Source organism: Lacerta agilis, chromosome 12 (assembly GCF_009819535.1).
Source record: "Lacerta agilis isolate rLacAgi1 chromosome 12, rLacAgi1.pri, whole genome shotgun sequence".
In the NCBI taxonomy this organism is placed as follows: Eukaryota; Metazoa; Chordata; class Lepidosauria; order Squamata; family Lacertidae; genus Lacerta; species Lacerta agilis.
In genome coordinates this window covers 27644741-27669241 of record NC_046323.1, presented here as the reverse complement: position 1 = coordinate 27669241, position 24501 = coordinate 27644741, and the positions used below count along the sequence as shown (strand labels likewise).

The 24501-nt window shown below is 42.1% G+C and overlaps 1 long non-coding RNA gene across 1 annotated transcript; it reads left to right on the top strand.

The window, feature by feature from the left end:
* The first annotated feature begins 883 nt into the window (after positions 1-883).
* On the top strand, positions 884-20940 carry LOC117056049. The gene is made up of 4 exons (XR_004427682.1): positions 884-963; positions 17350-17504; positions 19576-19680; positions 20877-20940. It is a non-coding gene; the product is annotated as an uncharacterized LOC117056049 (long non-coding RNA).
* Positions 20941-24501: the final 3561 nt, after the last annotated feature.

Sequence of the window (24501 nt, the reverse complement as noted above, 5' to 3'; positions counted from 1 at the left end):
AGGAATGCCTGTTTATATACTGTGTAGTGACCCAAGCAAATATATGGGGAAGAATTCAACGCTATGTCCCCTCGCCTCTTGATTCCTGCCTGTGCCAATGTTTCAATGGCCAAAAACTGGCGTGAGGGTGGGGAGAGAACTGCTGACATAGAGAAAATGGAGAAACAGGGTGTGGCATAGGATAACGAAGTACAATATTTCACACATCCAAGATTTTTTAGGAGGGGCATAAAAATAAAACAATTTGCTATGGAACATTGGAAGAAATTTATCCACTGCCACAAGGTTTAAAAATGAATATTCTATTATCAGAAAATAAGAGCTAAAAATTGTAAGAATAATGTATCTGTTCAGTAGGCAGAATATAATATTGATGAAACAATTGACTTTATGATTTCTGCTTGTATAAAGTGTATAGTGAATGGAGACAAGACGGTTGGTTGTTTATAGGAATGTCTGTGATATTATTATTATTATTATTATTATTATTATTATTATTATTATTAATTAAAATCCAAAATCAAAACTGGGCATGCCCAGGCCCCAAAGTGTGCCTAAAACAGTTGTTGTTGGCTTGGCATACTTTTGAACTAAAACGCTTAAAGTAATATTTTAAGACGTAAAGGAGTGCACAATTCTAATTAACTTACAGGTGCTTATTTTGGTTGCCTTATTTGGTGCCTATATCCAATTGTGTCACCTCCAAATGTAATGCATAAAGAGGTCTTCTCTTCTAAGTTAATTTGTTTTTGTGAGCTGTATCTTCAAACTATCCCAGTGAAACATTTTAAAAGTAATTGTTTTTATGTTGTATAATATGACCCAAATATTGTATTTTTGTCAGCATGTCTAATAGGTTGCTCAATAACCTTGTCCTCTACAGGTCACTGGATCCATTCATGTTCAATGATATATCGTATGAGTGTTCATGGGTAGTTTGATACATCTTCTAATATGTATAAGGTGAGTAGAAATAGCACAAGTTTTATTTTTTGACCTTCTAGAAGTATGTCCCCAGCAGAAATGAACTGTGCTTTTTAAGACTGTGTTTCAAAGAGGTATTGGAAGCAGGAATTGTTCCAAATTAAGCTTCTAAAAGTTGGGGAGTCATTTTCTGTGATTAGCATTAAAGAGCTGATTAAGGAAAATTTTTGCTGTAAAGATTAATCATTTCAAAAGATGAAAGGTCAAATGTAATGGGCTTCCTTTGTTTTTTTGGGGAAAAGCGAGACTTCCTGAGTTCTGTATTAGGCTATGCATCTTTTAATAACCTCTTCCTTGCCCTCCATACAAGGCTTTTAAACTAAATTGGTCTGCCAGGACCTTTTGCTAAGGATAGCCTCTGCAGAAGAAATTAAAATATTTGATCTCTCTAACAAGTGAATCATAATTATCGTGACTTTTTAAAACATGGGAATGGGTAACTTTATGAGGATGCAAGGATCTCAGTTTGGTTAAAAAGCATTATATAATAACCTTAACTTTGAAAGTTTATGAAACCTTAAAGTAGACTTGAAACTGATCCTTGTCTTCAAATCTCCCTGAACACCCCCCCCCCCACCACGAAAACACTCACTCACTCTATTGGCTGAACTGTTATACAAGGGTTTCCAACATGACACCTGTGGGCACCAGTGTGTCTGCAGTACCTCTTACGGTGCTTACAAAAGGTCTCAATAAATAGCCCCTCAAAAATCCACAATGCACAGGAGACTTTGCTCATCCTGGTCAGTTTCTGTTTGCACTGGTCCAGTCTCTCCTATATGGATCGTGGCCCCTAAAATACTCCCATACTTCACTGGACGTCAGGACTAGACACATGTTCTCTCTCTTTTCTGAAAAAGGTGCAAAGATTGTCTCTCTGTGAGTGAGCATGGCAGTGGCTGATGTAGGTTCCTCCCCCCTCCCCATTCATAGGGTGGCACTGATGGGGAGCAATTACTGAGGAACTGGGGAATTTGGGATTGGGATTGGGAGAAGCGAAAGAATTTGGACCCCTTTGCACTCCTGATGACATCGCTGGGAGAGTGAAGGCATTTCCCAATTTGGAATTGGGTTTGTGGTGGAGGGGAGAGAGAAAAGAAATTGTCTCGCTGTTTTGGAAAATTTGAACACAATTCCTCACTGAGCTGAGAGGAGTTAGTCCACCACTAATTTCAATAACTGCTGTAAAGTACTTCAGAAGATTGTGAAGGGAAAGGTCAGAAATACAGATGTTGGAGGAGCACATCTAGGAAACAGTTTATTTTTATATGCATTGATCAGTTACCTAAGCAAAACCTGTTACTTGGGATAAGGCATTTCCAGCCCCATAACTTGCACGCTAGCCATGTAGAGAACCAGGGCTGTCCATGTAAGAGGCATTCATTCACACATTGCTGCAATTTCTTTGCTGTTACCTCTGCCTTCCTTGCTGAGCCACAATAGTCCAGCAAAGATTTCTGGGTTAAGCTTGGCGTTTGAAGCTGGGTGCTTTTATCTGAAGCACAGTGGGTGTGTGCTTGTGTAATAATCAGGTTAAAACTGCTGAGTGTCCTTTGGTCAAGGTGGTCTATGTACACTGTTGTGTATAAAGTGGAACACTAGAATTTTTAAAGACACAAGTACACTAATCAAACATTTGCTAAATTCTCTTTTGAAAAAAGAAACAAATCTCTTAGTAAATTGCACATTGATGTAATTCCACTTCTGATTTCTTCAACACACACATAATTGCATGATTGTTAACCTGACACCTTTTAATGTCTTCTTCCTCCTTGATCCCACCCCTCCACTTAATTCAGAAGACAATTGTGGTTGCCCACCCACTGAATCTCATCACCCATTGCTGTGTTTAGCTCAAACTCTGCGGTAGGCAGTCTTAGCTTATGGAATCATTTTCATAATGCTCAGATTTCCACTTCATGCCTTTATGCACGACTGAGGATTTTTTTTATTTAAAAAAAGCTGAAATAAATTATGTGCCTTCATTAATGCCCAGCAGGATCTATCTTTACATTTTTATGCAAGAATTAAGATTAGGGGAACTATTAGGTCAGTGTAATCAACCTACAAGATTTACTTTTTCCATGGAAGATCTATCATCTGTTGATAAGGCATTCAAAGTATGCTATTTCTCAGGGATTGTAAGATGCTAGGATGTACACAAATGGGCCAAGTTGATAAAGCACAGGAAATAGGATTCCTCTTTTTAAAAAAAAAATGCACAGCAGCAGGAAATGGAGGAGATTGAGGGGGTCACTTCTAATTTCTACAGCAAGAAAATCACACTGCAGGTTGGAAACTTTCTCCTTTCAGATTGGAACAGATGAATCTGTCAGTTTCCATTTCTCAATTTTCCAATCTTAAATTTACCGGTAGTTCAGCACATTTCTCCCTCAGTCTGTGAGGGTTTTTTTTTTTTTTGTAAAGTTCTCAGAAGAATTGGTCAGGCTTTTAGCATGCCTGTCTGCTTTAATATATGTTTTCCTATGCAGAGTTGCCAAAAATTGCCTAACATAATGCATATTTAAATATATATTTTCATAAGCATTTACATTTTTAACACATCTTCCTCTTATATGTGCATTTATGTACACATTTTTGGTAGAAGGGCTACATCACAAAATTAACAGAAGTGTGAAATTGAAAGGATAGTTGCATTTTCTTTCAGGAAGTGCAGATTCGCAAAACGTGAATTGAACTGAATTTCTCCCCCATCTCTGCTTATCAAAGCTTGAGGCCAGTTCATGCATGTACTACAGTTGATAGTGCAGGACTTGAAGGCTCAGAGAATTGCTTCCACACAAAGATATGTCGGTTGTGGCTTTGGATGGCTTAAGTCAGGGGTCAGCAAACTTTTTCAGCCATGGGCCAGTCCACCATCCCTCAGACCATGTGGTGGGCCGGACTATATTTTGAAGAAAAAAATGGACGAATTCCTGTGCCTCACAAATAACCCAGAGATGCATTTTAAATAAAAGCATGCATTCTACTAATGTAAAAACACCAGGCAGACCCCACAAATAAACCAGAGATGCATTTTAAATAAAAGGACACATTCTATTCATGTAAAAACATGCTGATTCCCAGACCGTCCGCGGGCCAGATTAAGAAGGCGATGGGGCTGCATCCAGCCCATGGACCTTAGGCTGCCTACCCCTGGCTTAAGTGCACACAGTCAATGAAAACCATGGGTCATGATGGCTTGAAAGGGAAAGATGGGATTGCCACTGGCCTTAATATTAGGCAGAATGAGGCAGCTTCCTCTGGTTTGGGTGTTGAGAAAAGGTAGCAAATTGCTGATTTTTATTATTATTGTACATTTCCCGCAAAGAAGGAGTGGGGGTGCTTGTAGGATCTTCTGTCTCAGATACCAAAATAAGACAGCTTTGGATACTCTGCACCTTGACTTTTTTGGGGGGGGGCAGACGGGGAGAGGTATTTGCTTCTCCTTCTTCAGAAGCAAAATGTATTGGCTCTTGTTGGTGTTGGTCCTCCTTTGGGGCGGCATTTTAAGCACTAAATGTGTGCTTGTTGCCTACTGTGGAATGGCGGGTGAGAGATCGGCCTTTTGCAGTTTGTTTTACAGCAGTAAAAATAAAACACTGTTAAAAATAAACAAATATATGCACATTTCCCCTTTCTCTCACTTCTCCCACTCTTCATTTCTCTCTCCTCTGGGAACTCCAAGATCATTGGATATAGGAGAATGATTTTAATTGCAATTATTTTTAGAATGTTTTCACTGTTTCAGGACTTTTTTTAGTTTTGCTTTTGTTTTTAAATTGTGTAGGCTACCTGTTTTCCGCCCCGAGGCTCCTTATCCATAAATGCCATGGATAATTGAATAATTTGGGGGCGTGGAGAGTTGTGTCATTGGTCATTCAGGATAGTCACAGACACCGATTAATGGTTGCTGGTGACACTTTAGCCGCCACCCACTTGCTGTCATGAATACATTGTGTGCATGTGGTAGGCAAATAGCACTTTCCTCAATCATTTTAACACAACAAGGGATATGAAGCTGCAGTTTCCTAACTGGGGGAAATCTGCATAGCTAGGAGATCAACTGCATATGAGAATTGCAGTGCAATACCCTCGCAAAAATGAACTGTCTGGGAAATGCCTCTTTTAATTCTTGGGTTGACCATGTAAGGAAGGTTGCTAAGATGCTCATTTCACAGTTGGAGAATTGAGAGCACTTTAACATAGCACTTCCAGCAGTGTCAAACTGGAAAGGGAGGAGAAAGGAGACACTAAATAGTGGAGCAGGGGGAGAAAATAACTGTAAGGAATAATACATTGAAAAAGACGGAATAGTAGGAAGGAAGGAAGGAAGGAAGGAAGGAAGGAAGGAAGGAAGGAAGGAAGGAAGGAAGGAATGGTGAAATGGAGAAGAGGAGAGGGAGGTGAATTAAGCAGGTCACAGTAGATGACACATTGAGTCACTTCTCAAACAAGGACACTTGTGCCATGTAAAGATATCCTGCCCTTGCTGTTTGAGATGCTGGATAAGACGCATGCAATTAAATAAGAAATATATCCCCTTTCAGATGGTTTCAGTAAACAACCCTGCAGAATACTTAAGGCACCCCAGTGTTCAGTCTCTCTATGCAACTGACATTTTAATCCTGGCTGAACACTTGATATATTGCAAAGAGCTATGAGAAAGTACAGAGCAACCAACCCATTGTCGGGCAACCTGGGCATTTTTCAAATTGAAAACATGCATCAAGGTAATCCAAAATAATTCTGGGGTCAATAATTTGGAAGAAGAAAGGAACTTCTATATAGGGAGATTACAGGCATAATCACATGGCTGTATCTGAAGAAGTGTGCGTGCATGTACGTACAAGAAAGCTTATACCAGAACAAACTTAGTTGGTCTATAAGGTGCTACTGGACAATTTTTTATTATTATTATTATTATTATTGTTGTTGTTGTTGTTGTTGTTGTTGTTGTTGTTGTTGTTGTTATTGTTATTATTCAACTGTGTCAGAACAACACGGCTACCTACCTGAATCTAGAGTCATAATCATGTTTCTGTTGATGGCTGTTGAATTCATTAATGCAATTGCAGGTTCAAATCCTTGTGAAATTGAAGAAATAACTGAGAGGTGGCTGAGTGGTTTTTATTCTTGTACTTTTTTTTTTTAACCAACATTAGCAGCATCACCCCAGCCACCTTAGACATCCTTCAATAGCCACTGTAGCATGAGCTTGTCCCGAATGCTGCCTGCGGACTTCTGAAGAGCTCCTGAAGAGCAATGGACATTAAAAAAAAAAGTTGAATGGAACTTTTGACTAAAAAAAATCCTTTGCTGTTGTTCTTTTATATATATATATATATATATATATATATATATATATATATATATACCACCTAAAGCTCATCAATGCTTTGCAGGCAGCATTTGGGACAATTTCAGTTCTTGCAAAGCCCATAGACTGAGAAAAGCATAATGATGCGGTGTACAGAAAAGTAGCTTTCAAGGAGATAAAGCAGCATGAGGCTTTGAGGAGGCCCTGATCCAACTCGGGATGTGTTCTTGACATCACGGTTTGTCTCAGGTGTGGGTAAACTCGATCACAAATCACCCTGATTTGCCTTATTGTTTGGCTGCAGCACAAAGCAGCTGTTCACCCCAGTATCTGATCAATTGATTCGTTATGTACGAGCTGAACAACTAGTTATAGAAAACCGTAATAGTGTTTTACTGAATATTGGAAAGACAAAATGCATGCTTCTGTGCTTATTTATTATATTTTTGACTTTACAAGAAAAGGTATAATATAGGGTTGAGAAGTATTCTAATAAAAAAAATGAGGTGGATATTGTAGATTCCTGATACTTTTGTATTCAGAGTCATTAGCGGAAACAGTGATTGTGACCCAGGGAAGGTAGAAGAGATTAATTGGTGTGATCACCTGCTCTGCTGCATTTCCTGCTTGTCTAGCTTTCAAGTAATATTGGCAAGACAGTTCAGTTCAGTATTCCTAACTCACAAAAGCAGATGATTTTTCTTTGCTTCTAAAACAAATTCTAAAGGCTGATTTATTACTTTTCTATGGCAAAGACATGGATATAGCTGCCAATTAGCCTTTAAAAATACTTGTGTCAAGGTCAAGAGCTTTCTAGGACAAGATTCTAGAAGTGAGTTAGCCTTTAGTTGCTGCAATCCAAAATCCCATGTGAGCAAGAGAACTCCTCTGCATTCAGAGTACCCTATTCACTTCAAAAGAGCCCATGTCGAACTGTCTCACCATTCATGCAAGTGAATGGGAAAGTCATTTCACTGAGTGCAAAGGTTTCATTTTGAAGCCATAGATCATCTAGGAAATCACATCTGGAATTATCCTTAGAAAAACAGTGTTCTGCATTTTCTTTGTTTTTAACCTCTTCAGAAATGAATTTGATTTGCAGGAATCTAGTCGTGAGCTTCGAAAATGTAGCATGAGAGCAATTCTGGTCTTGCAAAAGGAGAACATTGGTTTGAATTTTTGTTGTTCAGTCGTTCATTCGTGTCCGACTCTTCATGACCCCATGGACCAGAGCACGCCAGGCACGCCTATCCTTCACTGCCTCCCGCAGTTTGGCCAAACTCATGTTAGTAGCTTCGAGAACACTGTCCAACCATCTCATCCTCTGTCGTCCCCTTCTCCTTGTGCCCTCCATCTTTCTTGAATTATACATGCCAACTGCGGACAAAAAACCAAAACAAAACCAGTTGCCTGCTTTGAGAGCCATGATCGCAGTCTTCCTCAAAACACAAGCAAGCCTAATGAATTCAGAGCATTTAGAAAATGATGCTCTTTGTGTGCAGATAATGAAGTCAGGGGAAGAATGCAGTCTCGGAATTAGTAGAAATATAATTCACAGCATCCTGGAAGCTCCAGAAGCTTCTTTAAAGATTGATTAAGAGCATGAAACTCTGCATCAAAACCTTACTCTCCAACTGGGAAACATCTGGCTGAGAGATATTAGAGATCATAGTTATGCTGTTTAAAGGGATGATTCTGAGAAGAGCTAAGAGTATTTAACATTTGTCTTATGAAGGACAGACGATGTCTCTCTTCAATGGCATTTTAGCTTTGATGAGTTAATAAAGAAGGGGAAAGAGTTTAAACAGATACTAGAGGCACAGAGGTTTGAAATGCAAAGAGGGATTTCTTTAAAAAAAGAAGTTCTGCAGTCATAAGGAACAAATTTATGTTATCAAATCATTTGAAGAAGGCTAAGAAACTCCTTTACATCTAAATATTGATTTCGGGAGGCTCAGACAGCAATTTGGTATTACACGCTGAAGCAATTCAGCAACTCAGATACTGCCATACTTCAGTAGCGAGAATTCAACAGTATTTGGGAAGTGACCAGAATTTAGAATAAGTGTAAAATTTATCAACGTTTACTGACCCCCGATTGCTATGCTCTGCCTCCATGGTCAAGGCAGTAACGTTTCTGGAAGCCACAGGAAAGGAGAGTGCTCTTGTGTTCCCACAAGCATCTGCTTAGCCACTGTGAGAACAAGATGCTGGACTAAATGGGCCATTGGCCTGATCCAGCAAGCTCTTCTTATGTTCTTAAAGCTGAACCAAAGTAGTTGGCCCATTGTTGGTTAAAATGTCTTTATAAGCTGCAGTCCTATAGTCTGTGGAAGGGGGTCCCAGAGACCACAAGGTACTTTGGTTCTCCTTCTCCAAGGGCAGAGAAACAGAAAAGAAATGTAACTTCACATGGTCTCTCCCAGCTACAGTAGAAACCTTGCAAATTATTATTATTGTTATTATATTGCCCTATACCCACAGGTCTAAGGACGGTTCACAGAATAAAATCAAAATATAAAACCACAGAATGCATAATAATAATAATAATAATAATAATAATAATAATAATAATACCAACAACCACCCAATAACCCCCCCCCAAACCCCCACATTTTAAAAGGGCACAGAATGTCAATCAAATCAACCAAAGGCCTGGTTAAAAAGGAACCTTTTTTGCCTGGCACCTAAAGGTGTATAATGAAGGCACTTGGGGAGAGCATTCTACAGACAGGGAGCCACTGCAGAGAAGGCCTGTGTTGCCACCCTCCGGACCTCTTGAGGAGGAGGCACATGAAGAAGGGGAAATGGCAGAGCTTTGACACTAGTAATGGCAAAAAGGGGAGAGTTCCAGGAAATGCTTGGTTCCAAAGCCTTACCATTCCCCAGCAGTGCATCCAGCCTTAGAAACAAGAAAGAAAGAAAGAAAGAAAGAAAGAAAGAAAGAAAGAAAGAAAGAAAGAAAGAACCCTACCTTACCTTCTGCCCTGCCCATATACCTTGTAGGGTTGTGTATATTTTGGCTCCTTTGCCTTCAGTTCTGTGACCCACCTGTAGGATTTATCGGTTAGGGTGTTATATAGGGCAGTTGTTTGTGTTCTAACTTCAGGAAGTTAACTTTCTACCAGACAGGTTTCTGTAGACTTATCACTCTGTATCTGAGCAAGCAAGATCCTGAGAATGGGTTAGAAGCTGATTATAGGAGTCAGTGAGTGACAACTCCCTGGGACCCAACATTTCTTCAAGGTCTCTGCAGCATGGAGAGCTGATAAAGTGAAATAAATAGAAGTTGGAACTTCTACCCGGGAGAATCCTTTTACCAGACACATCAGAGAAATCATGTTTATTCTGCCTAGTTCAGCTTTTCTTTTTTACTTAGGTGGATTAAATGAAAAGACTTTAAGCTTGCTCTTTTTAAAAAGTAATTTTTACAAAGCTGTTCCTACTACAAAAGTAAATAAATAAATAAATCAGTGACTCTAATGGTTCTCTTGGTAGCTTGCACCTTGGGGGACAGAACAGCAATTATAAATAAAGCTAATACATTAGTCTGATAACTTCAGATAACAGTCTATTCAGAAATGTATTTTTCTTTTAGAAGCAGTGGTTGTAAGAGGGAACGGAACTCCCAGAATCTGTTTTATGAGCTAAACTTGAACCTCGATTAAATGCATTCAGCTGGATTTAGCAGTAGAAATAGGGGTACAAAAATTGAACCCCACTGAATCAGGTCTCATGCAAGAAAAGAACAATTTTGTTGGCAACCCACCTCCAGCTTTGGGGGTGTGCATGCTCCTAAACCCACAAGGGCATCCTTAGCACTTAACCTGTCTGAGATTGGAGGTGCAGGCAGCTATTACCTGGAAAGGCCTTAGCTCATTGGTACAGCATTTGCTCTGCACGTAGAAGGACCCAGGTTCAAGCCCTGGCATCTCCAGGTAGGGAAATCACAGGTGATCGCTACTTTTCCAAAAACGATTCAAACCTGATTGGTATATTAGACATTGTGGTTACAGCATGGAGCAAGACCTCCATGTATCCCAGATGTGAGGTGTAATTTCTATGAGCAGGGACAACGTAGGTAGATTCTCCCTGGGAGTGTGCCATTGCTGAAATGAGAAGTATCCACATTGCTCATCCCTACCATAAGTCTTCATTTAGTGATACTACTTGTGTGGCATGCAGCAATATCAGCTGATTCATGTTACAGCTTGGGTGGAGAGGGCTATACATTTCCACCCATGCAATAATGGACCTCTGTTTATGTGTGTTGGCAACTTTCAAGCAAGGTACTATGGATAATTATCCAGGAATAAATCTCTTAGCCTCGATTAAATTAGGTGGGCTTCCTTCCCTGTAATTTTGTATAGCAGCATGCATAGATTGTTTGTGGTGTAAGTTTATTTAGTTTCACCCTGCTTCATTGTGGTTAAATCGGAAGGAGTGTTTGCTTCCTATCCCACAGTGCAGAGCTTGATTTTTTTTTTTCTTAAAGAGAAACCAATGGGTACTGGATACGTTTTAATCTGGCAATTGTGGGAGGTTGCAAATCAGTGTGTAATATTTTGCCATGTATTCTGAATCTAGTGAACATATAGGCATTGGCAGCCTAACCATGTTGGGGTGGATCCCAGACTACTATCCTACCTTCAAAAAAATTGTGCCATTAAAAGAACAACAACCATGCTTCACTTGCAAGAGGTCTACCAGTACTGGCAGTCTCTCCATTTTGGTAGAAACTCCCCACATTTGGGAAGGATTTCCAGCAAACAACTCTTGAACAACCAGCTACAAAACTCTACAAAGTCATACAGCTTTCACTTAAGTTGCTCAAACTGCATTATTCAACATCTTTTAAATGGGGAGAGATTCTACCGAATGTTCATTTATTTATTTATTTATTTTGCTTTCTTTGACATTTTCCAGAGTACTCTCTGATTGAGTCGGAGCCCATTTCTGTTCTCCCCATGACCCATCAAAGATAACTAATTTGTTTACTGTAAATTGCACACCGCTCACTTCGCGGTGCCATCTGGCACTTCGTATTGCACTTCGAGTGCTCCAGTTCTCTAATAATAGCATTTCCAACTTCACCCAAAAAAAGAGTCTCAGGGGCACTTTGTGCACATGAGGGAAGACCAATACTTATAGTCACTTTTTCCACCTTTCACGCCCCCTCCATACTTAGACGCTCATAGCTGGCAGACATGGCTGGGGGCTCCTGTTGAGGCTGCCATCGCCTTATGAAATGGCAAGATGCATAGAGCCGGCGACGCAGTCGCTTCTGAGTGCCCCCCTCTCCGTTGCTGTGGAGCACGAAGTTCGCCTTGGTACTCTAATGAACTGTGTGAGATGAAACAGGAGCATAGGTGGCTAGGGTACAGGTGGTGTAAATATTGGTCCAAACCGGAGCAGATATGGGTGAAGCCACTTCGTTGTGCCTATCACCTGCCCTTGAAGATGACACATAAACTTTGAAACGTCCAAAATTAATAGCTGGGATTGCCTTCAGAACTTGCATAACCCCTGTTCTAAAACAGCTTCATTGGCCACTGGTTCGCTTTCAGACTTAATTAAAGGTGCTCACACTAGACGCCTTAGGCCCCAGATACCTGAAGGAGCACTTCCTTCCCTGCAGACCTTCTTGGTAGTTCCACTGGTAGTTCCACTGCCCTCAGAAATTTGGGTGGTGGTCACCTGGGAGACGGCATTGTCCATGGCAATCCTTAAGTTGTGGAATTCCCGCCCCACAGAGGTACATTTGATGGTTGGGGGGGGGGAGAATTCAGTCCCACACTTCTCATCCTGTAATGCCAAACAGATTCTATCGCACACTCCCCCCCCCCGATGTGTAGATTTCTTTTTATTTTAGGGCATTCTATCCTGACATGTTAGTTAGCGCATGGGTATCTGCTGTGTGTGTAATCTGTGATGAACACAATGAGTGTAAATGTTCAGAGATGCACAGAATCTGCTTGCTTCAAGTCGGCTTCTTCACTGACCATGGATCCTGATTTGCTTTGCACAAAGTTTGAGGGGAGGTTAGATGAAGTCAGCTACTTATTAAGAATTCATTCTGATCTGTGTGCGGGGAGGTTGCACAGCATTCAGCCAAGTGCTATTGCACACTTTCCAGTGCATTTCCCCCATTCCTTATTGTGAGAAGTCTGATGCACAAGAAGACATGTTGCACAAGAAGTCCAAATCGACTTTAATTCAGTACAACCTGAAATTGCTGGTACGTGACTAAATCCCACCTCAAATAGTGCCTGTTTGGAAGCGCTCTCTCTCTCTCTCTCTCTCTCTCTCTCTCTCTCTCTCTCTCTCTCTCTCTCTTTATTATATCTTTGACCTTCCTCTTCTAGCACTTTTTCAAACACCACAGCTGAGCAACTGCTGTCATTCAACGTCCCCATTCTTTAGCAAGCCTTAATTTGTGTCCCTATTTTAAAACCAGGGGCTTCTGTTTTGCGTTCCTTCAGCACCAAGAGCTACTGTAAAAACAGGATGCCCGTCTCATGTGGACATTGCAGTGAATACATTTGTAAAAGAGACAAATAACAGCATATAAAACGGGCGCCGGGCACTTTAGGATAAATACCAACCATTTGTATTTTATTTCAGCCATTTTCGCAGAGGGAGAGGGGGATTTTTTCCTCCTCTTCCTAAAGCCAAATGCATTGTACAGCTACTTTTAAAGAAAGTGTGATTTTATTATGCTCTTCATTTGATTTATGATTCACAAAGAAGCTCTTGAGCAGAAGCTGCCCAATATGAAAGCCAACCTACTGACTTTAAAGCAATGCCTGGGCCATAATTCTCCCTGCTCTGTAGAATTCAGCATGGAACCATGGAGAGAATTTAAACCTTGGTGTCTTTATAAGTGAAATCTGATAAAGGAAGGTGCTCCAAAAGCACATTTCCTATAATGAAACGAAGGCACTTGCTGACAAGGAAAAGGTACAAAAGACTTGGCCCCATGCCATACAACATCAATACATTTTCATGTCCGGCCAGCTACATTTTTATACTTGACGTTTCTTGATGGTTTTAGGAACTAAATTTTTGCTACATGCTCAGGTGCCAATCTAGGTTTGTTTTCAAATAAACCCAGAGCAAATCCCTGCTAGTGTTTTAGGACAGGCAATTTTTATGTCACTCCTGCCATAATAGGTAGAATATGGCTTTGGGTCTTGAGTGGCTCATGTTCTCATGACATAAGTGCATATTTGTGTGTGATCTTCATTTAGCAATGGGAATTAATTACCGTAAAGTGTTCGTGATTTTCCATGAGACAAACAGTAGATACAGGGCTTTTTAAAACACACACACAACAACAACAACAACAACAACAACAACAACAACAACAACAACAGAACTCACCAGAACTGAGTTCTGGCACTTCTCAGGTGGGCCCCATTGCCATTCTAAGAGAACAAGGGAGGTGTTCATGGTGAGTTCTGGCATCTCTTTTTATAGAAAAATAGCACTGAGATCCAGATGGGTACTCTGATTCAGAGCTCTTGAGGTCTGCAGTGGATAGCTTCTCCTGTTTGCTTCAGGGGAGCAGGCCTCTCTCTCCCCCCGCCATAGCCGACAATGCGTGTGGTCTCTCTCTTTAGGAGGCATGACTGGCCTGTAATAGAAACTTCCCTTCCCCTCACTTGGTGTGGTTCCTTCTATACCTCAGAAAATCTAGGAATAATAAGGTCTCAAACCCTCAGCGAGTTAGTGACTTCCCCTGCATGTTAAGACAGACTCTGGCAGATTGAATGGACAAGACCAACAAACCTAGGGTCCAGCAGTCAAGAAGGCAGTTCCTGCACATGCTACTAGGGAAGTGAGGGGAAGCTGGGGCTCATCATCCTGGGAAGGTAGCCCTTCTGGGAGAAGGAAAACTCTAATCCTAATGCTCTGCTTTCCTTTGGACCACGAGGCTGAGAGGGGCTGGGTCTTGTCGTCCATACACACTGCCCAGGCTTGCATCTCAGGGAGGTCATTTTGGTGCTGCTAACACAGCGGGTTTGACTTCACCCCCAGAAGCACACTGCACCATCTCTTGAAACAGACAGATGCCGACAACATTCAAAAAGGTCTAAAGAGAGAAAGCACCATGTGGAGATGTCGACAGGGCTGGTGATGCTTGTAACAATGGAGGTGGGGGCTAGTAGCACAGCCACGCTTCCCCCTTACCACATGGATGCCCCCTTCATACAAGCTATGTGTTGGCCAGATTTGCTTGTGCCTGTGTATCGTAATTGTTATCTCAGCAGCATCGAAAGGGACTGGTTTAGGCATTTAGCAGCATGAAGTCATAAAGCTCTACCAAGATAGTCTCCCCCCCCCCCCCGGGGTGGATAGAAGATCAAATATGTGAATGGCTTTCCATAAGGAGGGTGGTGAATCTTCTAGCACACGGGAAGATAGAGAGGCAAAGTTCAGCCCTTTCTCCCAGAACCACAACTTTTTCTATTTTTATTTGTCTTTCGGTATATTGTTAGTGGGACCATACTCAGGCATCCATCCCTCTGCCACCTGGAAACTAAGGTGGCACTGCTGACCAGCTCTTTTTGGGTGCATTCAGAATATCCATTTAGGTGAAACGGGCCTGTTGTGATAGTGTTTAGCCCAATAGAAGGGACTGTAGGAACCAGATTATAGTGTCCTTTTATTTCATGGTTCAAATTAAAAGTGCATGTTTAGGAAACATCTCTCCACTCCCCATATAATAATAGATTTGGAAAGGATCTCAAAAGCCTTCCTGCCCCAACTCCCAATTGATATAAGAAATCCCCTCCTACAGCATCCCTGGTAAGTTGGTCGTCCAGCTTCTGTTTCAAATCATCCAACAAAGGAAAGCCCAACATCTTCTGGGGCTTGTCTGTAGCACTGCTGAACAGCTTGTTCTTCTTAATGTTTAATTGAAATCCTTTCCCTTGTGATTTGACCCTTTGGTTTTGGTCCTACCTCTTTGGAGCAAGTGAAAGCAGGGTTGATCCAGGTGATCCTTCATCTTTTCAGGCATTTGAAGATGGCTATCCTTTCGCCTCTTAGGACCTTCCCGCACATCATTTATAGTGGCATAGTGCCATTGTTTGATCCAACATTTTCAAGAGTCAATTTGCAGCTGATTGTTTGCATGTTGCTTGGAGTCAGGATGGGCTTTTCCTTCCCAACTAATGGTGGGTTGTGCCTGAAGTGACAAAAGCTCAGTGGCTATAGTCACACTCCTTAGGCACCCTTGTATTCCCTTCTGCCAGTAAAACCAGCTACAAGTCCACCTAACAAGAGCATGGGCTACTCCACATTTTGCCAGGAACACAGGAAGCTGCCCTATGCATATCCTCAAACATGGCTGGGAGGAAAACCAAGATGCACATCTTTCGGGGCCATGATCTTGCAAGAGCCAGGTGACTCGCATGAGACGACGGTGCCCCAAAATGTGAGTCTCTCAGGGCCGTGATCTTGCAGGAGCCAAAATGGGAAATCCTGGGAGTCAATCAGAAGCTGGGACGGCTTCTGTAGTTTCCAGGATGTCCTGCTTAAAACGGGACAGTTGAGGGGTATGCCTTATGCAAAGTCAGACCAGTAGCGTAGTGTTGGAGATGTGTGTGTGAGTGCACACAGGAGCAGTTCCCCAGGGTGCAAAATGGTTAGGGGCATGAAATTTCAGCACCAGATGCTGCCTTAATACAGCTGTAGGCTTCCACCGCTGGTCTCCGTTGAAAATGGCTTCTGAATGTGAACAAGGAAGTGACTTCTCCAGACAACAGAACTCTTATTTCTATGGCTGCACTTCTCTGGGTGAGGCGGGGTGCCATTAGGCAGTTGAATGTGCATGCTCCATATGTTTCCCTCCCACCCACCCTTCCTTCCTGCGGCCCCAGGTGCTGGCAACCCACGTTACACCACTGAGTCAGATCATTGGGCCATTAGCCTCCATACTGTTTAAAATTAAAGGGAGCTCAACCCGTCGCGGGGATTCGAACCGCCGACCTTCTGATCAGCAAGCCCTAGGCTCTGTGGTTTAACCCACAGTGCCACCTGCGTCCCATACTGTTTACACTGACCTAAAGCAGCTCACCAAGGTTTCAGACAGGGGTCTCTTCCAGGCCTATGTGGAGATATCAGCGGTTCAAGGTGGGAACTTCTGCATACTTGGCAGGTTCTCTGTTGCTGAGCTACAGCCCTTCCCAGCTTTCGAGAAAAATTTTTTTGTTTATAGACAATTTGCGTTATTTGCACTTAAAAAAAAAATTCAGTTTAAATACTGCATTGGCAGCCAGAAGATGAAGCACCTTCTCGTGTCCATTCGAACAATCCAAGATTCAAAATTGCTTTAATGGACACCAGCCAGGATTAGCATTTATACCCTTTTACACCATGTACTCATTTCATTTAACTTGTCTGGTACTTGGTGCCATTCTGTGCTTCCAAAATACACTTCATATATTGATGTTTGCTTGCTTGACAGTGTTTGTTTGCATTTATTGTTTTCAGCGAAATTATAATGAAGCGGGAGAAGGGAGAGTAAAACAAAACACAAGGAGAATGAATGGCCTTATTTCACATTCTTCCAAATGCGGGACTCTACTGCCCTCTTGTGGAATTCAGCTGGCATTTCTTCTAGATCTTTATTTGTACTGGTTCAGGAATTAAATCTTCTTTTCATTTTTCTTTAAGGCGCCATTGAAAGTTTTCTTCAAACTACTCATAGTCAGTGCCTTTAAATTCTGAAACAGGCCCCATTCCTTGTCTTATCACACTGCAGGAAATGCTTGGGGGGGAGGGGGGAGAGAGAATGCCTGAGTATCTTGAATTAACTCAGCCCGGCACAAGGGATCTTAAATGAATTGGAGCTTTGCCCCCCCCCCAATCAACTGATACTCCATTTCCATTCACACTTTGCAAAATAAACAAACAAACAAAAATCAAGCAATCACAAGCATTAATGCACAGGAATAGTTCACCAATAAAGTGATATCTCACTGGAAAACGTGCATTGATTTTCATCAGGTTTCTCTGCATGTCATGTTCTGTTTTAGATCCAGCAATCTTATATGTGAACTTCACTTCCGTCTTCAACCTTGTCTGGAGGTGAACCCTCACCCGGAGTTACAGCTGCTTCCCAAAGACGACTCCTCCATTTGGAGAGCCCTGCTGTTTGCATCCATCTGACCTCTGGGTGGGCTTGAGCATTGTAAGTACTGTGTGTTCTCAACTGTGCCAGTTCACTAATAAAACAGTTGTTGTTTTTTCATTTTGTCTACAACATGCTGATCACCTAGGACGGTGCTGAATTTGTACAGAGAGAGAGAGCTGGCACACCTCTAGAATATATGCATTCATGTGTTTATGCATCTCTGCCGTTTCCCCCAGGGAGCTCAGAGCAACATGTACGGTATCTCCTTCTGTTTTGTCGTAACATCAACCTTGTGAGTTTAGTTTAGGCTGGGAGAGAAAGTAACTGGCCCATAGTCACTCGGTGAGCTTTAGTGGAGACTTGAACTTGCATCTCTGTGATCTTCGTCTGACGCTTAAGCCCAGCCTTAGTCAACATGGTGCCCTGCAGATGTTTTGGAGTATTAAGTTCCTTCATTCCTGACCAGAGCCGTCCCACCCATGAGACTGGCTGAGGTGGTCTCCCTTTTAATTTACCCCTAAAATACTTTCCTCTCCTTCTCACATAAGGAGCCAGTGTGGTGCAGTGGTTAAGAGCGGTAGACTCGTAATCTGGTGAACCGGGTTCATGTCCCCGCTCCTCCACATGCAGCTGCTGGGTGACCTTGGGCTAGTCACACTTCTTTGAAGTCTCTCAGCCCCACTCACCTCGCAGAGTGTTTGTTGTGGGGGAGGAAGGGAAAGGAGAATGTTAGGCGCTTTGAGACTCCTTTGGGTAGTGATAAAGTGGGATAAAAAATCCAAACTCCTCCTCCTCCTCCTCCTCCTCCTCCTCTTCTTCTTCTTCTTCTTCTTCCAACCTTTTCTGGCTTAAGTCAGCAGCACTTGAAGAGCAAAGATAGCATGCCATTTTGAAACACTGATAACTTTAGCCACTGTATACTTAACAGCTTGCTAGCCTGTGCTGAATTTTGAATAAATATATATTAGATTTTGGGAGCCAGATATGCTGTGCCGTGCAGGAAGTCAATGTGGTGTAGTGGTTATTGCTCAGACATGGGCTAAGGCAAAATGAGTTCAAGTCCTCTCCTGGCAATGAAGTCCCTTAGGTCCAGCATGCCTCATAGGGTTGTTGTGGAGATAAAGTTGGGAGCGGGAGAACCACGAATGCCACCCTGGTGCTCCCTAAAATAAGGGAGTATATGAAAATTATTATTTTAGCCAGAGCTGCTCCTTATAGATGACTTTACATTCTTATCTGGACCCAGAACATAGCAAAGACTGTTCCTAAAAGATTGTGGAATGTTTGTGCAAAATGCGTAAGTTGACATATTCGGGCTACCTAGTCAGAATTTTTTGTTTTGTGAACTTGAAGCTTTGCTTATGTTCAAAAGGACGGCTCAAATATCCCAAGGAAGTTTGACAAGCCTGCCATCTTGTGGATTGTAGCCATAACTGTTTTCCTCACTGCAAGACACAAACCATATACTTGGCAGAATTCATCACCAGGTTGTTTTAAACTCTTGCTCTCTCGTGCATTTTCCACCTTTGTCATACCTTTTGGTGCAAATGCTACCTGACTGCTACCACTATGGGAAAGGATGAGAGCTCTGTGTTGGGGCACTGGCTTCAGAAGCAGATTGGAAAGACTCCTGCCTGCATAGTGGCAGCTAGCATGGGCAAATCTGGGCTAAATAAATTAAACCTGGTGTACCACAGCTTCCCATTCCCTAATTCCAGTTGCTGGTTGTTTCTTGCTTCCTGCAAACTAAAGTTCTGTAAGGTCTTTAAAAACAGAATATTGGGATTGCGACACAGGATAGTCATATTTATGATCATTTGAGGACTAGGCTGAATACCGGTACTTAAGTCTCCCTGGAGAAGTGTGGGAGGAGGGAAATGTTGAGCAGGTTTCAGGGGTGTGGGGCTTCTGACATTATTGTTATTCTTTTGTTTATACCCCACCCTTCTGGCTGGGCTTCCCCATCCATTCTGGGTGGCTTCCAGCACATATAAAAACACAATAAAACATCAAACATTAAAATATAGGAAATCAAACATTTTTTAAAAATGACCTTTTAAATATGAAGTGCTTAAAGTTGTGGGTTCCCCCCCCCCTTCATCTCTTATTTCATCCCCATTTTACTTAGGAAGCTGGAATGCTGCCTGACTGCTCTGCGCAGCTGAGTTAAAACTTGAAGTGACACCAAGAGTTCCTGCCCCAGTTAAAGAAAAATCCACTTCATAGTTAAGAGGTAACACCACCCTCCAGAGGAATAAGTCTTAGAATTTTCACCCTGTCCTCAAAGTGGGATAAATGTGGGAGGGTGCTGTTCTGCCCCCTACAAAATGTTGTAAGAAGCTGGACCGAGTTCTTCAGACAATAATTAGATGATTTACACCAGGAATGTGGAACTTGTCACACACACACACACACACTGTTGTTGGTCTCCAGCTCATCAGTCCCAGACAGCATAAACCAATAGTCAGGGATGCTGGAAGCTGTTGCTGGCATCCGTCTGTTTCGATGGATACCCGCTTTCGGTCTTGTCTGCTCAATCCACTAGAGCCTGTCTTCACATGCAGGGGGAGTCCCCTACCTCATTGAGGGTTTGAGACCCATTGGCTACCCTCACCTGGTTTAGCTAGCCAGTTTAAGCTGTTCTTGGGATGTGGCTGTTGTCACATGCCGACAGCTCCATGGAGCCACAGGTGAGCACTGAGTGCAGCGTGGGGACCAAAGGTGGACAGACTACCCCAGAAGGAGCACAATGTGTCCGCCACCAAAGGTACTACCCCTCCCCTAACATCCCAAAAACATTGGGGAAGGGGAAGATTCCCCACCCATTTATTTGGTACTAGGTATGTGCTAAGTGCTGGAAGCCTAATCTACCATCAGCTGTAGTTACAGTTCATTCACTTAAAGTGGTTAGTTGAAGAGGAAAATCACACTCCTGAATCTAACCCAGAACTTAATGCCAAAGACCCATGGAATTCTGTTGGAAGTGAGTGAGCTAGCCGTTACCCCAAATATGCTCTGTTCCCACTTGCGTATACACCAGCCTTCCTTATGTCCTCTAGACATTTTAGACCACAACTCCCACTAGCCGCAGCCAGCATGACTATGCAGGTTGAGGCTGATGTGAGTTGCAGTTCAAAACATCTGGAGGGCACCAGGTTGGGAAAGGCTGATAGACATTGTGAATTGCTTTCTAAAGTGCAATCTGAGCACATCTTCTATACTTTCAGTGGAGGCAGGAGACACTTCAGTTATCTGCCACTTCTTCTTCAATCAGTCGGTAATTTACTTGTGCTGTTCCCATCAGAGTTGCTCCCCTGTAATAGTCCTATAGAGACCTAATAGGGTCTGTTGCAGACAATTGGAAGAGAACTCCCATGACACATTTTTGATCTTACAGTCAAATGCTGCTTGTTTTCTCGTTCTTTGCAGGATAATCGACAATTTGTCCTTTTGCAAAGAAAGGGGCCTGTGGTTTTCCAGGAAGCTCCCACAGGTATGTACTTTCTCCTTCTAGTTTTTAGCCCATAGTTTGAAAGCAGCCATGCTTGACCCTTAATAGTGAAATGCTAATAACTACAATTCTAAGAGAACAGAATCAGTGCCAGCCCCAGTCACTCTAAACTCTGTTCCTTAGCTACACAGAGTTTCCTAGCTCATTCCACCTAATGCATTGCACACTGTGGACATCTCCAGACAACCTGTTTGCTCCAGACAACCTGAGCATTCATCTGATTTGCTTGCACAAAGCTACATGGAAATTAGATCACATTGGGTCTTCACTCAGCATTTGTACTGATTTGTTTACAGGGCAGTTATACGACGAGAAGTCATCCTGCATTCATCCTGATTTGCTTGTGAGGTGTTTCACATGTCTTCCCATTAGCCATTAGTTTATCCCACTTTTCTTTTCAAAAATTATTTTGACAAAGTAATAATAAATAAATAAGAATAAAAATGTGAACCCACCCAACCTCCCAAAATTTCAACACCTCTTGCGATGGTTTGACCCTTTTCCGTTTTAACAGTACAAATTCTACAAACACCCTCGATATCTCCTCAAAATCTTTTCTCCAGCATATTCCCCATCTTACCTTAATGGCACATGTTAATTTGTCATTAATAGCTATATCCCACACCTCTTTATACCATTCTTCCATTTTATATTCTGCTTGCCCCTTCCACTTCCTGGCTATAATAATGTGTGCAGCTGTCAATAAATTTGTGAGGAAGTCCTTTATAGCCTGCGAACTTCCCACCTCATTGTAAATTGATAATAATGCTACCTCTGGACTTTTGGTCAGCTTTAACCCAGTGTATCCCAGTGTATTCTTATGCTTATCTATGGCCAAAGGGGTGGGGGTGGGGGAGAGGAAGCAGAGTCCCTGAAGCCTGACACTATGTGCCAGTAAGAGCAGCCGGTAAGAGGTGTGAAGGTTGCCTTGCATGCATGGCCTTGCAGCAAAAGGAGGAATGTACATGGCCCTTTGTAAATTGGGGAGGTGAAAAGAAGGTGTGTTAATAGCTGAAAATTGAAAAGTACAAACACCCTGTCATATCGTTCAGCTTGGAGATCAGTTCCTATCTTTGACTTCACGGTATGAGAAAGCTGGTATGCTTATTCCAGTTATCTCTCCAACCCCAGAACATAAATACAAAGAAGTGTCTTCGGACAACTTTTCTCCATTAAACTCGGGAGCTGTGTCAAGGCTGACCTGGGCTGTGGAATTCAGTTTGCAGCATCATTATATTCTGTGTATATTTGAAAATTATTCCGAATCCTTTCCTTGGCACTCCTGAAACACTCATAGGTTGTTGTTTTTGTTTCGTTTGTTTAATAGTTGTTTTCAGTACAATTTTCACACTAACACTCCACCCATCCATTGTACCACACAAACTTCATTAAAACCTGCTGGATATGTGCTTTCATTTACACCTGGACTTCATTAATCTTTTCATTTAGTTTGCTTTGATGGCATTTAGGTTGTTTTATCGGTCCACGTCTCTCACCTCCCCCCCCCTCCATTACAGTTGAGGCCCTTTCTTCCTAATGGGACACTTTTGAATCTAAGCCCTGCTTTGATTCACATTGAACCTAGCTATAAATACCTGCTTTAGGGTTTTCCTAGTCAAAGTTTAGGAGTGACTTGTGATTCACTTTGTTCAGCAGTAGGTCTCTGTTTAACTAATTGGATTGCATCAAAAGCAACAAAAGCTGGCGGACCCTCTTGCCCCCTCCCCCCTTTATGATTGGGAGAAGTTTGGTTCTTTACTTTCAGAACTCCCTCTTAGAGTGGTGTTAAGTTGAAGCTCACACGGTGTTCTTTATCATGTCATCTTCCAATTCTGTCTTCTTTTAGGAGACACAAGAAAGAAATGAAAGGAAATGGTCCTTGAAATACACAATCATTAGTGACTTTTAAAAAATGCCTTTGATGTCAGCATGTTCAGGGATATTTGAGAGACAGAATGGGAACGGAAATATTCCTCCAGAGACAGTAGGAAACCACTTTGGGAGAAGTGTTTAAAAGTCAACTCTGACTGGGGGAAGAGAAAGAATTTATTAATTTGGTATCGGATTGCATTACAGATTATGCTGCCCCTTACCGGAACCACAGGTTCGGATCATATCTCAGAATAATAATCTGATCCACACTATGTTCTGCTTTAAACGGTGGTCAAAGGTTCGTTCTGGTAGACGGAACAAACATTTGTATTCAGCAGGCATAATGTCCAAAATGTTTGTGTTGCCTGCAATCCCACAGGTCTGCTTAATTTGGGACTGCTTTTGCCAAGCTAAGTGACCTCCTGACTGAAGCCAAAGGATATTTCCATATGGCTTTGCCTCTCTGCATCTTATTTTTTGAGCTGTACTGTAACCATTGTCTGGCACATAATGTGGGTTTGCCTCTGGAAAGCCAGACTGTGTGGCTTCGTTGTTGCGTTGTGGTGCCAGTGTCAACTGCACACAGTGCCCCTTTTGGCGTGTGGAAATCCCACCACATATTTGCATTCACAAGAAATGGCAGAATATAGCTTGCATGGGGAGGAACCTTGGTTACCTGAAGTCACCTAAGGATGTATTTCAAGTGCATTATTTGCACTCAATGACCTTTTGGGCTTGATGCTTTTTTAAAAGCTGTCATATGAACACCATTCTAATAACATTATAGCTGATTAAAGCTGAGGCTGTCCCCCCTCCAAAGTGGATTAAAGCTGTCAGAGCGATCAATAAAAGCGAAGCAAATATCCAGCTGAGGGGGGAAAGGGCCATCTGTTCTTATCACTTTAGGAAAGGAAGACAAGTGGTCCAGCAGGGAGGGATAGATACCAAAGAGGGGAGGGGAACACACAATATGCCATGTGCCTTCCTGTCAAGAGTATTAACATTCTCTCCATACATGCTAAACTATGCCAATCATTTGTGAATTTTGTTATTCCAGAGCACACAGAAATTTCTGGAGGCAGTTTGGAGCAAGGGGTTGGTGAACGTGAAGCCTTTGGCCCAGAACAAGAAGGGGGGGAAAGGTATGATAAAAGTGATTCCATATTTTATCTAAAGCCTTTCACCATCTTTTCTCTCGGAGGTGGAGGAAAAGGACTTTTCTTCTTCTTTTTAAAAGACATTGTAAGGTTTTCTGCTAACGACAAGCTTGAGATATCCCTCCCTCCTGCTTCTATGCCACACATTCACACTGATCACACAAAGGTGATGCCACCACAGAAGCAAGCTTCCATGCATAAAGCAGACATCTCTATATTGCATTGAAATTCTCACCTTTGCCCCATTCACCTGAGCATCCTTATTCCAGCTTCCATGATCCAAAAGGTCTTACTGGATTTGTTTTATTTTCTTGGTCTTAACAGGCACAATTGTGTGAAGCACTCAGGTACCTTACACGTTTCAGTACTGAAAAGGTGATGTTTGTTGTTACTCCATGACCAGATAACACTTCAGTTACGACGAAGACACACCAGTTTTCTGTTAATATTTATTGTCTGCGTTACCGCAGTTATGTACAAATCTGCCATATGAAAATGTAAGGACTTTTACATT